Here is a 12,951-nt window from a genome sequence, read left to right as displayed (position 1 = left end):
GGGCGCTTATTAGAGCGGGGCGCTTAACGTCTAGAAAGGCGCCCAGACATGTTCACCGTTTTCGAGAACGCCCGGTGTCATCACTGATCCATTCCTATAGTTTTCACCCTCTGTTTTGCCTTTTACGCCCAATGGAATCTGTTTCGGCCGATAATCGAGACTGGTTACTCTGTGGCTCTTACGGTTTATATACAGTTCCTATCTACACTCTTGAATCTTTTATGAATTTGGGATTTTTCGCTTTTTGTTTATTTCAGTGTTTGTATGTTTGTTACTCCTGAAGTCTGTTACGACACTGACACTCTGTCTTGTTTCAGCTGTAGACAGTCATGTAGATAATTATTTCAGCATAAACAGTCATATTAACCACGTTATGGAACTGTTACTGATCTAATATAATGTAGTATGTACCATTTGAATACATTGTTTGACCGTCTTCATATCAGAGAAGGAAAGGCAGTGTGTTATGTTGACATGTTTTCTTCAGCAACAGTTAGAACTATCGTATCTCCAATACTTTAACACAAATGTACAATATCCTTTGCATTAAATAACTTTGTTCAATTTCAACAAAAATCAAAGAACCAGGCCATAAAACAAGCGATCACTTGGAAACTTCATTGTTGTTTCTGTGGGCACAATGATAATGCATGATACCACTGACAGGCAGATACTATGTAATAAATATAGCATCATGGCGATTAGTCCTGCACCATAACTGGGGAACATATTTATTTTATGAAACAAAATCTAGAAACGCATACAAAAGCAAGTCTAGACAGATCTAGCTAAACAGATCTAGCTAGCTCTTTGAAATCAGCATAGGGATTTTTTTTTATTTGTAGAGTCAAAAAGGATATTGTGTAATATAAGATTTCAGAGACTAAATGTTAGTCTACATGGAGATTTACCCACCACCTTCCCCCAGCGGTTAGTGTAAGATACGTGATAAATAGGATGCTAGTAGCCGGGGATATTTACTTCATGAATCACGCTGTTCGAAAATAGTCCAAAGAAGAACCCTTCCACACTATCACATCTGGTTTTTGTTACTGAAATATTTACCAACTACCAAAAGAAGATTTCACAATGGTTGGCTGTTTTTAACGAGCTGAAGTACGTCAACATGATATTGTATATACTACAATAGGTTGAGGGCAACCCGATTCTTTCATATGACCACAGTTATTCTGTCATGCCCTGACAGATAAACAATAGTCATGTGAGAGAATCGGGTAGTCCTAAACTTTGTTTGAGCAGAATATAAATAACTTTACCAATAGTTACGTTCTGTCTGTTTCGTACGTAAGCAATAAGCATTTAAAACATACAACACCCAAATAAAAAATATCCATCAAAATTATTTATTCTTGTACCAGTAAGTTCCTCTAGTATATGATAAATACCCAGTCTGTCTTACAGACCCTGATACAAATATGTCAAATACAGCCCATGCAAGTCTATAATGTATTGCAAGTCTAGATTTCTGCAGTATCTGAAAATGAAGAGAGTCTCTGGGCTCCTTTTTATTAGGTTTTTATTAAGATAATTAAACAACTATTTTTTCTGTTCGATACGATGTTCATTTTAGAGACTAAGTGTTAGTCCAGATAAATACCCTGCGCCCAGGGTTACAAAGGCTTTGCCTTCAGTCTCATTCGAATGACACCACGCTGAAAACAGCCGTTCAATCAAATTACTCCCACGGGCGAGACATATTCCGTGCACAGATAGGGATACGCGATGGCAGGGTATAATCAGGAAGGAATGGATATATACCCTGAATTATCGAGGATGTTATTTGATAATTTTATGAAGTATTCATCTCCAGCATTGCGTCCATATGTGTATGACGATTAGAAGACCAGCTAGAGCCTCTACGTATATTACGAAAAAAACGTTTCGAACAAGAAAGGATAACGGATCTGTTTTCAACAAGACAACATCATAAATAATTTTACACTGCCATTTCCTGCACTGATGGCAACAATTCTTTATTTGTCTAAGGTTATAGATTGAGAGATCTTTCATAGCGAGAGTCTGACGAGAAAAACTTCTAGCCATGCTAGCTCTAACATATTTAGAACGAGGTTATATACAAAGAAAGAAGACCTTTTCAAGTATTTTCTATTACTCTACCTCTTGGGTGATATCCTTTGGTAAAAATACCCTTTGGAATGCTGGAGAATCGATGTGCAGTTTTTTTGTTATAGTGTTTTAAAAAAAGCATTTTATGACCACGGTGAAATGTTCGTAGGCACTGAGAACCGCCACTATTTCTCCTTACATGACAGATAGGAACCTAAGGATATGCTACTGATAGACTTACACATGGGGTCCTTCAGGTGATAATATGTATGTTTTCTTTATTTATAAAAGTAAATCATCATTGTTTTGTTTGTTTGTTGTTTAACGCCGCACTTAACAATATTCCAGCTATATGACGGCGGTCTGTAAATAATCGAATCTGGACCAGACAATCCAGTGATTGATATCATGAGCATCGATCCACGCAATTGGGATCGATGACATGCATCAACCAAGTCAGCGAGCCTGACCACCCGATCCCGTTAGTTGTCTCTTACGACAAGCATAGTCGCCTTTTACGACAAGCATGGGTTGCTGAAAATCATCATTGAATATAGGATGATATATTTTGCTAAAAGCTATGGTATATTTGCACGCAGAGACAACAGGAAAATAGCTAATGGTCATTCAAATGTGTCTGGCAATTTTGCCCATGTCGATTGTATGTATTAATATTTGAATTTTTCAACAACAAAAATTTAAGGTCGTAAAGGAATCAAAGAATGTGCAAAGCATACTCCATAACCGAATCTTTCAGTACATGTGCGACTTAATAATAATATACAAAAAAAAGCGACAATCCATTTCCATAATCATAAGAAATATCTGCTTAAAGCAGAGTCCGTTGTACGATTCCGACTATATCATAAGCATGTATTTATGAATCAATATCAAATAATGATGGCACTAGGTGTTAGCGAAAAGGTTACCGTATCCTGCCCCATGCAAAGAAACACATGCAAAGCCAGGTCAACTGTTCACTGAACTCCACTTTTCTTACCCTCATGGATCCGGACCTAACGCTGAAGATTTATTTGTGAATATTCATTTCATATTGGTTTATGAAAAACTATGTATCAAAATGAATCAATAGAAATGTTTATGCATTCTGACATGATCAAACGATGCATGTTTATAAGGGCTATTCAAATCGTGGATGAGACTGTGATAGAATCTTCGTAATCTTGACATGCATTTGGTGTCCGGGTATTCAAGGCCTTAGTAAAGCTTCCAAAAAGTTCCAAAGAGTAGACATAAATACTAGTATGTTGAGGACATTTTTAAAATGTTTAGATCAGTGACAAAAGTATGTCCGATGCAATTCCTATTTCGACTTGTGCCATATGTTTCCGTGTTTTACAGGTCAACAAAAGTGTTGTCTGTGCATTAATGTGTGACTGGTGTCATCATTGGGGCAGGATATACCTGGTATCATCAGTATTTGATAGTGATACATTAACACATGTTCATGATATTGTCGGCAACACACAGTGAACTCTGCTTTTACCAGAGTTCTTGTTATTATGTTTTTATCGCTTTTATTGTTATCTTATCGCATATTCTAGTATTACTTTGTTTATTCTATAAATATTTTCTCTCACATAAATATTATCAAATAAAGACAGAAGCTTTAGACGTTGACCTAGCCTTGCTCGAAGGCTGTACTGAATGATACGTCCATGGGTGTATAGTAAGTATATCCTTATCACAGACAAGTCTAGATAAGCGGACAGTAAGACGCAAGTCTGTTATGGGGAAAACGTTTTGTTTCTTAGAAAATCTAGAAATTATTATTAAACTAATAATTAGCAAGACCTGTGGCCTTAGAGACTTGTGTACGTCTAGCGTTGGCCATAAACTCCACATCATCACCTTTAAGATGGCCGTAAACTCAACAACTCATCACCTTATATTGAACATTTGTGTTAATCTGCCGATATTCATGTTGAAACAGCAGATTATACACGCTTATACATTCCTTGCGCTCATATGGTTTTCACTGCAGCGGTTCCGTGAAAAACACTTTAAAATCATTTAAATTTGTAACCTAAGAATAACATAATCCCACATGTCAACGTCATATAACAGATGGGGCATTTTCATAGACGCTGATGAAAATTTCATAGAATCTGTTGTACCGGGAGTTTAGAATCGGTAAGATTGAATTCGACATTGGTATGTAACGGTGAAGGAACTTTAGCGCTGTGTAATTTACACAGTTTCCGTGTCAAGAGAAGTTTATAGCAGTGAGAATGAGTTTAGTGGCCTGCCAGGCCATTATGTATCGCAAGTAAACACTTGATTCCCGTGCCGTCAAAATATGGCGGTGAAACGAGCTGGATTTCAACGTGCGCGTGTAGTTACTGGAGGCAGCAGGAAGCCAAGGCTAAACAAAGTAAGGAAAACAAAGTGCAGGCAGGCGACGCGAGAAGAAACTCGGGACTCCGGTAATTGGAAAAACTTCTGTGGAAATTGAAACTATTCAAGTGTTGGGAGAACAGGTGCATCACGGGATACCGTGTTTACAAGCGCTTCGCCGCCTTTGCGTGTACCGACATGAGTTCGGCGAGAGTCCTGTCGACAATGATGGCGCGGGATCTGGGTAGCGTTACTGAAGGAGGGATTGATGTTGTGGGGGAAAAATGGATGGATGTGCAGTGTACGTATTTTCCAATTGTCACTTTATAGATATATGATCCTAGATAAGTAAACTTAGAGAGTTGATATTGTTTTACGCCGCAGTCGGCTGAATTCCATCTTAATCACGACCGTCTGTCAGCAATATTCCAGCTATTTCACGACAATCTGTAGATAATCCTGTCTCGACCAGAGAAACCAGTTCTGACATAATTTTCACTTATGGTTTAAATAAAAAGCGACTTGTCTTGTCAAAAGCAGATGGACGTTTTTGTTCTTAAATCGCCAATTCTCGTAAGGTGCCTGTGTGATCTGCAGATCATAACAGTTGTACTGTAAAGGGTTTTTTTTAATGTAAAGAAATGGCTGTTGGTATCTGATCTGTCGCCCAGCGGAAAGAAGATAATTAGTTTTAGATCCATTGTTTAGAACCATAAGGGGGATGGCACCGAACGCCGTTGATGCTATCCTTGAGAATCTAAACACATTCTCTAATATCCGCTCTGAAGGGAAATTGTTCTCATTGCAATGTCCCAATGACAAGGGTTGGTGTGAAGGTTTGGCTTCACCGTGTCTTCAAACACAATGCAATTACGTCACTACCTTAACGCTACGGACCTACATGTATGTATAGCCTCGCTCGTCATGCCGTAGTCGTGTCTTCTTACCGGTTCGATATTTGAAGCCAATTCTTCGCTTCGAAAATCCAGAATAAAGTTAGAAGAAGTCTAAATCCGCCAAATATTCACTCCATACGCTCTTCATCCTCTCAAATAATAAAGCCATCAATATCAATTGCATTTGTTTCCATGTCTATCATTTGAAGCAATAAATAACCTTTGATCTTAATCAACCGATGACATTTTTTGTATATCATCAAATATGTAATGTATGTTTTTTGTGTTTACAGGAATGTATGTATGTCTGTATATATGTATAAATGAATCATATTGTTTTGCCATTTAAAAAAATGCATCTGTTCCGTAATGGAATGTTTCTGCAATAAATATGATCTTATCTTATCTAAGCAAACATTGGTGCTACAAACGGTTGTTGCAAGTACAGATGAACTTAATTAAACAGTCAAATGTACACACGCCTTAAGTACGTTCAATCATGCATCACGTATGTGTTTAGTGTAATCGGGGCCAAACAAGCCACAGCTCCCTCTACCATACTACTTAACTGGCATAGGACTGCATCTGTCATTCGACATAGGGCGTAGGATTTAATCTTGCATCCACCTAGCATACCACTTCATCAAGCATACGAATACATCCAGCATATGACTACGTCTAGCATACAACTTCATCCTGCATAAAACTTCATCTTGAACACGACCACATCGTGTACAGAACTACATCAAGCATACTACTTCATCTGGAATAGGACTTCATTTAGCATACAACTGCACTTAGTTCGAATTAATATCCTGTAACTACCATTGATGCATTCTTGCATCGTATAGGTCCGACGACGTGGACGCGATCGAAAGTTAACACCATCACATCAGAACAACAGAAAAATAAATACATTATAATTGGCTTTGGTGGAGGTGGGGAGAAATGGGGTTAACGTCACACTGAAGATTATTGCACTTACATAGCTACGCAGACTTTGGTGGAAGTTACAGGGTAAGTGTATACGAGTAGTAAACTGGTGATACGATATGATGAAGGGTCAGCTACAAGCGTCGCTAATACGGGCATTTCTTAGTTTGATAGACCAAGATTCATCTCCATTTACACATGTTGATAAAATCAGTAAATAGTCTATGGTGTCACTGGATTGTCTGGTCCAAAATGGATTGCTTGGAGACCAACGTCATGTGGCGGGGGTACTGCTGTACGGCTTTAGGCAACAAACACTTACATTTTATGCAAATTGTGGCGGGTTCTGTCGGTAGAGCAGGACATGCTTACACTTTTAGCGAACGCCTAGTGTCCTCACTGTTTTCATTGATCCATCCGTATAATGTTCTCCACGATTTGACCTCTGGCATTGACGTTTTGTCCATGAGGTTTTTGCTCAAAACCGTGAAAGATTGAAATGACATTTCTCTGATCGCGTATGCGTTTCCGGTTACACATATCATGACACCTGTAACATCCGGATATTATTTCATAATCGTATATCTCTATACAACTCATCTTTTGATAAGGATAATCAGATAATATCATTCTATTTAAATATAAACTTAAATACTTAAATGCATGTTAAGAGACTCAGTTTTGTGTATAATCAAATGTTTGGCAGTATATAGTGTTCTTTCAGTGAAAGGAAGCAAGGTTACCATGTCGCCTAAGGCGATCTGTACACTTGCGACACGTAACCGCCAAAGATTCCTATGCTTACAGGTTCGAATTCCAGATTAAGATCACAATGATCCTTGGGTTTTGTCAGCCGAGTATCAGGTTTCACTTAACTAAACTCACATCTTTTAAATTGGTAAGTAAAGGTGCTACCGGAAGGTCGGGGCATGCTTACCCTTTTAACGAATACCCGTTGTCTCCACCGACTTTCAGTGACCCATTAATGTCATTTTCATTGCTATTTTGCAGTTTTCGTCCAATGTATTCTGTTATAATCTTGAATAGGTTGTCTCTGGTGTTGAAGGTTTAAATTTACACGCAACTCTATGGGTTTTTTTTATATCAACCACTGCGATGTCATGGGTGTATGTTCCGAGGAACACACGCACACATCATTCTACCATTAACTAGTACGATGCTATGACAGATCTGTGATATCATTAATTATGATATTTACAAACCTCTCCAAGCCTCCAACTATATCAATGGTATCAAATGTTATTAAATCATGCAAACCTATCATGCTGCTTCTCAGCCGTACAAGCCTCTGACAGGTCTAAGATATCATTAATTATGTAATTTAGAAACCTGTCTAAGCCTCGAGTGAGGCTCGGTATCAGGTTGTTCAAAAAAACGACCGACCATATCAAGTTTGCAAGAGATTGATACATTCCATGCTCTACAGTCTTATCGTGGCCTCCCCAGAATATAATCTTTTTCATTTTAACCCAAATATACAAAAACCATCTGTCGTCATTTTTTGTCTTTCGTATCTACGGACGGCTCTGTATCTCTATTTTCCTAGTGTTTCCGTTTTGACTTTTGTCAGTTTAATTTCTCTATTAATCTTATCACAGCGCGCGCTGCAACTCTGGGTATTGTGTTACAAGATAAAGCTCCGTGCAGGGTTGGTATCAGGTATTGGGGAGGGTTCCCGATAATCCAGAAGTTTAAGCCTGTGTGCCTGATAGCAGCATCTGTTCTGTCAATGAGAGTGACAGTGATAGATGCCTTACTTGTATACACCAGATGAACCTGTAAAGTACATGATCACTGCCCACTGTAGGTTAACGATGGTCATTGTACCCTGGAACAGTGTGATTCAACTGGTTGTTGAACGTTCCACACTTCAAGGTGAGGTGAGGTGAAATGGGGTTTAACGTCGCGTCCAAGATTATTGCACTTATATAGCGACGTCCATGCACGTGTATGTGTGTGTGTGTGGCTGCTTGTACTAGTCCGGACTGATGCGGATTTATAGTGCTAGCACACTGAGATACCATGCCGCAGTTTAACATGAATACCCCACTCAGACACAGTATACTGACTCCGAGCCGACCAGTCCTTGTTTTAGCCCCTTAATGCCGAGCGCCAGACAGGGTAACAACAAGTACTATCTTTTAACGTCTTTTGGTATGACGCGGCTGGGGATCGAACCCCTGACCTTCCGCTCTCCGGGCGGACGCTCTACCATTAGACCACGGAGGCGGTCCACACTTCAAGAAGAAACATACCCGGAACAGATTTCCAGTCTTGAGCTTCTGACCTTCGCCATGCAAACAAATACTGACAGCACTTATTTTTACATTTTCGCCGGATTTTTTAGTTTATTTGTTGTTTAAGCCGTGCTTAGCAATAATCCAGCTATAAACCTGTAAATAATCGATTTTGTACCAGACAAACAAGTGATCGATATTATGAGCAACAATACCAGGGCAAGCATTGACATAATACCGAGTCTGAACGTCTCGTGTATTAAATTGCCTCTTACGACATGTATGGGTTGCTGGGTGCAAATTCTAACCAGGAATACTCGCTGGGCTCCCTTAAAGTAGGATAATGTCTTGGTATAGTCATAAAAACTTTAGATATTCTTACTGCAGTTTATTGAAACCAGGTCGCTTTATTTATTGTAGTGGGAGTTGTAATAGGATAACGGAATCCTATTCACCAAATTATATAAAAACAAATACTCTATGAAATACTTGAGGCAAAACAAATGCTAAAGCTGCAGTTACTCCACTTACTGTTTTTGAAAGAGTTTGGATTAATCGGCTGTTTTATCTAAACTGTTGTTCTAGTTTGTTTACAATCAGTGTGTGACGTGACGTCGTCGGTTAGAACCTTTTTTGTAGACCTGGTGATGAGATGATCAGGCGATATGTAATGATACACGGGGCTTGTAATCGAGTCTGGAACAGATATCATGTTTGATATCATGAGCATCGATCTACGCAATTGGGATACGATGACATGAATCAACCAAGTCAGCGAGCCTGACCACCCGATCCCGTTAGTCGCCTCTCACGACAAGCATAGTCGCCTGTTACGGCAAGCATGGGTTGCTGAAGACCTATTCTACCCCGGATCTTCACGGGTCAAGAGTTGATATAGCATTATGGCTACAGTAAAATTTCGAGTTTCGCAGACAAGTGATCATGGTTTCAACTACTGGTTTGCCTGTCTCGATCATTGAGAGGATGAATGTTTGTTTATTTGTTGTTAAACGCCGCACTCAGCTATATTCCTGCTATATGACGGCGGTCTGTAAATAATGGAATCTGGACCAGATAATCCAGTGATTGACATCATGGGTATCGATCTGGACAGTGGGGATACGATGACATGCATCAGCCAAGTCAGTGAGCCTGACCACCTGATCCCGTCAGTCGCCTCTTACGACAAGCGTGGGTTGCTGAAGATCAATTCTAACCCGGAATCTCCACGGGACCGATCGTACATTGTATGTCTGTAAATAATCGAGTCTGAATGTTGTGGTGTACTGCGGAGTGACGTAACATTCACTCACTCATTCGTACACATCTTCTAAATAGTGTCATGTTTCTGTTTCAGTATATACACACGCTCTCGAAAAGCATCACTATCAAAAGTACACTTAAGAAATATTTCCCATGATAATTTGACAATTGCAAAGTTAGGCTGTTCACTTTTCAGAGTGTTCCAACCAGATTATACTGAAAAGAAACAGAATACACATTAGCGTCCATAGACTACTTGACTACTGTTCATCAACAGGAGCGACATCTCACACGCTATCATCACCCTCCCAAGCGCTAGATCAAGAACTCCTCCACAGCACTTGTGTCTTTATCACCCCGCTAATATCAGCCATTCGTCACAGCTCCCGACAGCGACAGTTCCGCTCTGTTCCAGCTCCCTACACTTGAAAGCAGAGCGCGTCACGGCAGGTTACAGCATAAGATTGATGAGCCGCTCAGATTGATGCGTGTTGTATCAAACCCTGCCAGGAGTTTACGTCCTAACGTCTCACTCTATAAACTATCTCTAACTAGCAAAGACTCCTCGTGTTATGACGTTCAAGACAAATGGGATGAGGGCAGTGATGTCGAGAGCCAAGCTCGCACTGGTCTGTGAATGATTACTGTATTGGGATCATCGACATTACATTGATTTCGTTTCTGTTTTCGTTTTGCCACAGATTGCTTTTTTTGTAAAAACCCACGCTTCCGGTTTAGGTATTGTAGTTCGATGTGCATTAAATTCGTGTCACGGAAACTTGATTTGTCCACATTGGCTAAATAGTTACATATACATACAGCAGTAATCGTGATTACTTGTAATACCCACGTGGACATTGTCAGGTTACTTTCGTTTTGTATTTTTTGTTTAATGATGCACTATTCCACCTATATGACGGCGGTCTGTAAATAATCGAATCTGGACCAGACAATCCAGTGAGTGATCCCATGAGCATCGATCCACTCAATTGGGATACAATGACATGCATCAACCAATTCACCGAGCTTGAACCCGATCCCGTTATTCATATGTTTTAGTGTGTATTTTAGCAACTTCATTAAGGAGGGAACATTTATTTTTTTAATATGCTTAGCATGGTTCACATATTTTCGTCACTGTAGAGGGCGGGGTATCTTGAAAAATCAAGAAGCGAGGTTGAAAATTCAAGTTCTCGTTTTGAAAATGTAACTTAATAAGTTCAAAAATGCAAGATAAACTGAAGACAGCAAATGAACTTCCCAATACTTCCCTTCCTGCTTTGAGCTGACGCTGCCAGATTAGAACTTGAACTTTTAAGATAGCATCTTGAATTTGAATTTTCAAGATTAAAATAATAATTATGTGGCCCTAATGGGCTTCCCTAGTGGGAAACCCATTCTGCAAAGCGGCGTTAAACCAATTACAGAAATGTTCATGGCAAAGATCTGTGCGAAAGTAGAGCAGAAGGCTTATTGATATGGATTTTTTGTGGCAATGATTTGTGCGTTTACTCTCGTCAGATATAGATAGATGTATGAAGAAATGTAACCCTTTCCATGGTTACAATATTCCATGATGGAGATGTAAAAATCAACTGACCGTATTCTTCTGATGCTCTTACTGCGTTTAAACTGAAATAATGATACACGTTCCATATCATTCTGGTTCCCAGTCTTGAAAAAAACAATATCTCAGGCAGAGCCAAACTAAGTATGTCGTATATCTGAGATAAAAAATCTATTTTCATGGTCTTTCCCCTTTGAACAATGAATTAGCCGCTAACCGTTAAATCTTAACCAGATAGTCCAACATTTACATTTACCCGCATGGAGTCGTGTTGCAGCGCGGTGCTCCTGCAGTTGGTCTTTATGTGGAAATGTCACCACAGAACATGTAATTGATCCTAACTTTATTGCAACAGTATCATTGTAAAAGTCACGTTTTACTGCTGTAGACCTCCACCGCCACGCAATGTTACTACTTTATCACACACCACTGATCCTGGTCAGTAATTAATTCCTTACATGTGGCCGAGTCTTGGTCAATGATCAGTCTTGTCGCCAGCTATCTCGCCTCTCAGTCCTAATTAAGCCTTGAAGACAAGGCAGTTATCGCCCGCTACAAGCCTGCCTTCCATCACAGCGCCACCTGTGTGCACGTGCGTGTGAACCAGGGGTGATAATCTCAGACAATCCATCACGTGCTTACGGTGTCATTGTGCAACCCGGGGGTGAACGGTTGGGAATTGTGGGGGTCGGAGTTGGCGTTATCGTTGTGGGTGGGAATAGATGAGGGTTGGAATCACTTGGAAAGGGCAATTAATCTTGTTGGCAGTATTTATTGTAATGAGATGGGGCTCTGTTTTTTTCTTATTTAGTTCGCAGATATGGACATATGAGATATTACGTGGAATCATTAAAACATAATTTGTATGAACAATTTACAGTGTCTCCTCGTGAAACCGGTCCGGGCGATTCTGTTAGGAACGTTCCCATGGAAACCATTTCCATAACCTTTAGAATTTTTTGCTAACAGCAGCCTGTTGTGCAATTCCGACATCATGTGATTTTACCCCCTCAACATTGATTTCTTAATCCGGACATTTGTTTATCCGGACGAAATAAGTGTGAACGGCACCGTCCGGATTAATGGGGTTTCGCTGCATCCGAGTCAGTGAAGAGCGTCCCTAAAAGAGAGCAAACATGTTGTTCTCGTCTAGACGGAAGCCGTGTTAATCTCTTCATCAGCTTTATGCGATTTTGGGACGTGCGACCAATTGCGCAACTGGAGGCATATACATTATCGAAAATGATGCTTGTGCATTTACGATGTTTTTGATACAACTCAATTTTTGATAGGAATAGCCTGAGTGTCCAGATGGGATTGGGTTTGACCAATTGCTTGGGGACGTTGTCATACGAATAAGATTCCATACTGTGATGACGATGTTTTATTTCCAGATCCCATTTCATGTTTGTGAAATTAAGTAAACAGTTGTCGGGTAGTCTGATTAAAGTGAATGAGTATAGTTTTACGCCTTTTTAACACTATTCCAGCAATATCACGTCGGGGAACACCAGCAATGAGTATAGTTTTACGCCGCTTTTAGCAATCACGGCGGGGAACAACAGAAATGAGCTTCACACATTTTACC

The 12,951-nt window shown here is 39.8% G+C and overlaps 1 protein-coding gene across 1 annotated transcript in view; it reads left to right on the top strand.

The window, feature by feature from the left end:
• LOC124137806 (T-box transcription factor TBX1-like) overlaps positions 1–12,951 on the top strand; it is a 40,879-nt gene that overhangs the window by 13,458 nt on the left and 14,470 nt on the right. The gene's annotated exons all lie outside the window — the stretch shown is intronic.

This window comes from Haliotis rufescens, unplaced genomic scaffold (assembly GCF_023055435.1).
Source record: "Haliotis rufescens isolate VD_foot unplaced genomic scaffold, xgHalRufe1.0.p SCAF_57, whole genome shotgun sequence".
In the NCBI taxonomy this organism is placed as follows: domain Eukaryota; kingdom Metazoa; phylum Mollusca; class Gastropoda; order Lepetellida; family Haliotidae; genus Haliotis; species Haliotis rufescens.
The sequence above is the reverse complement of the archived record's forward strand: the minus strand, read 5'-3'. Positions and strand labels throughout refer to the sequence as shown.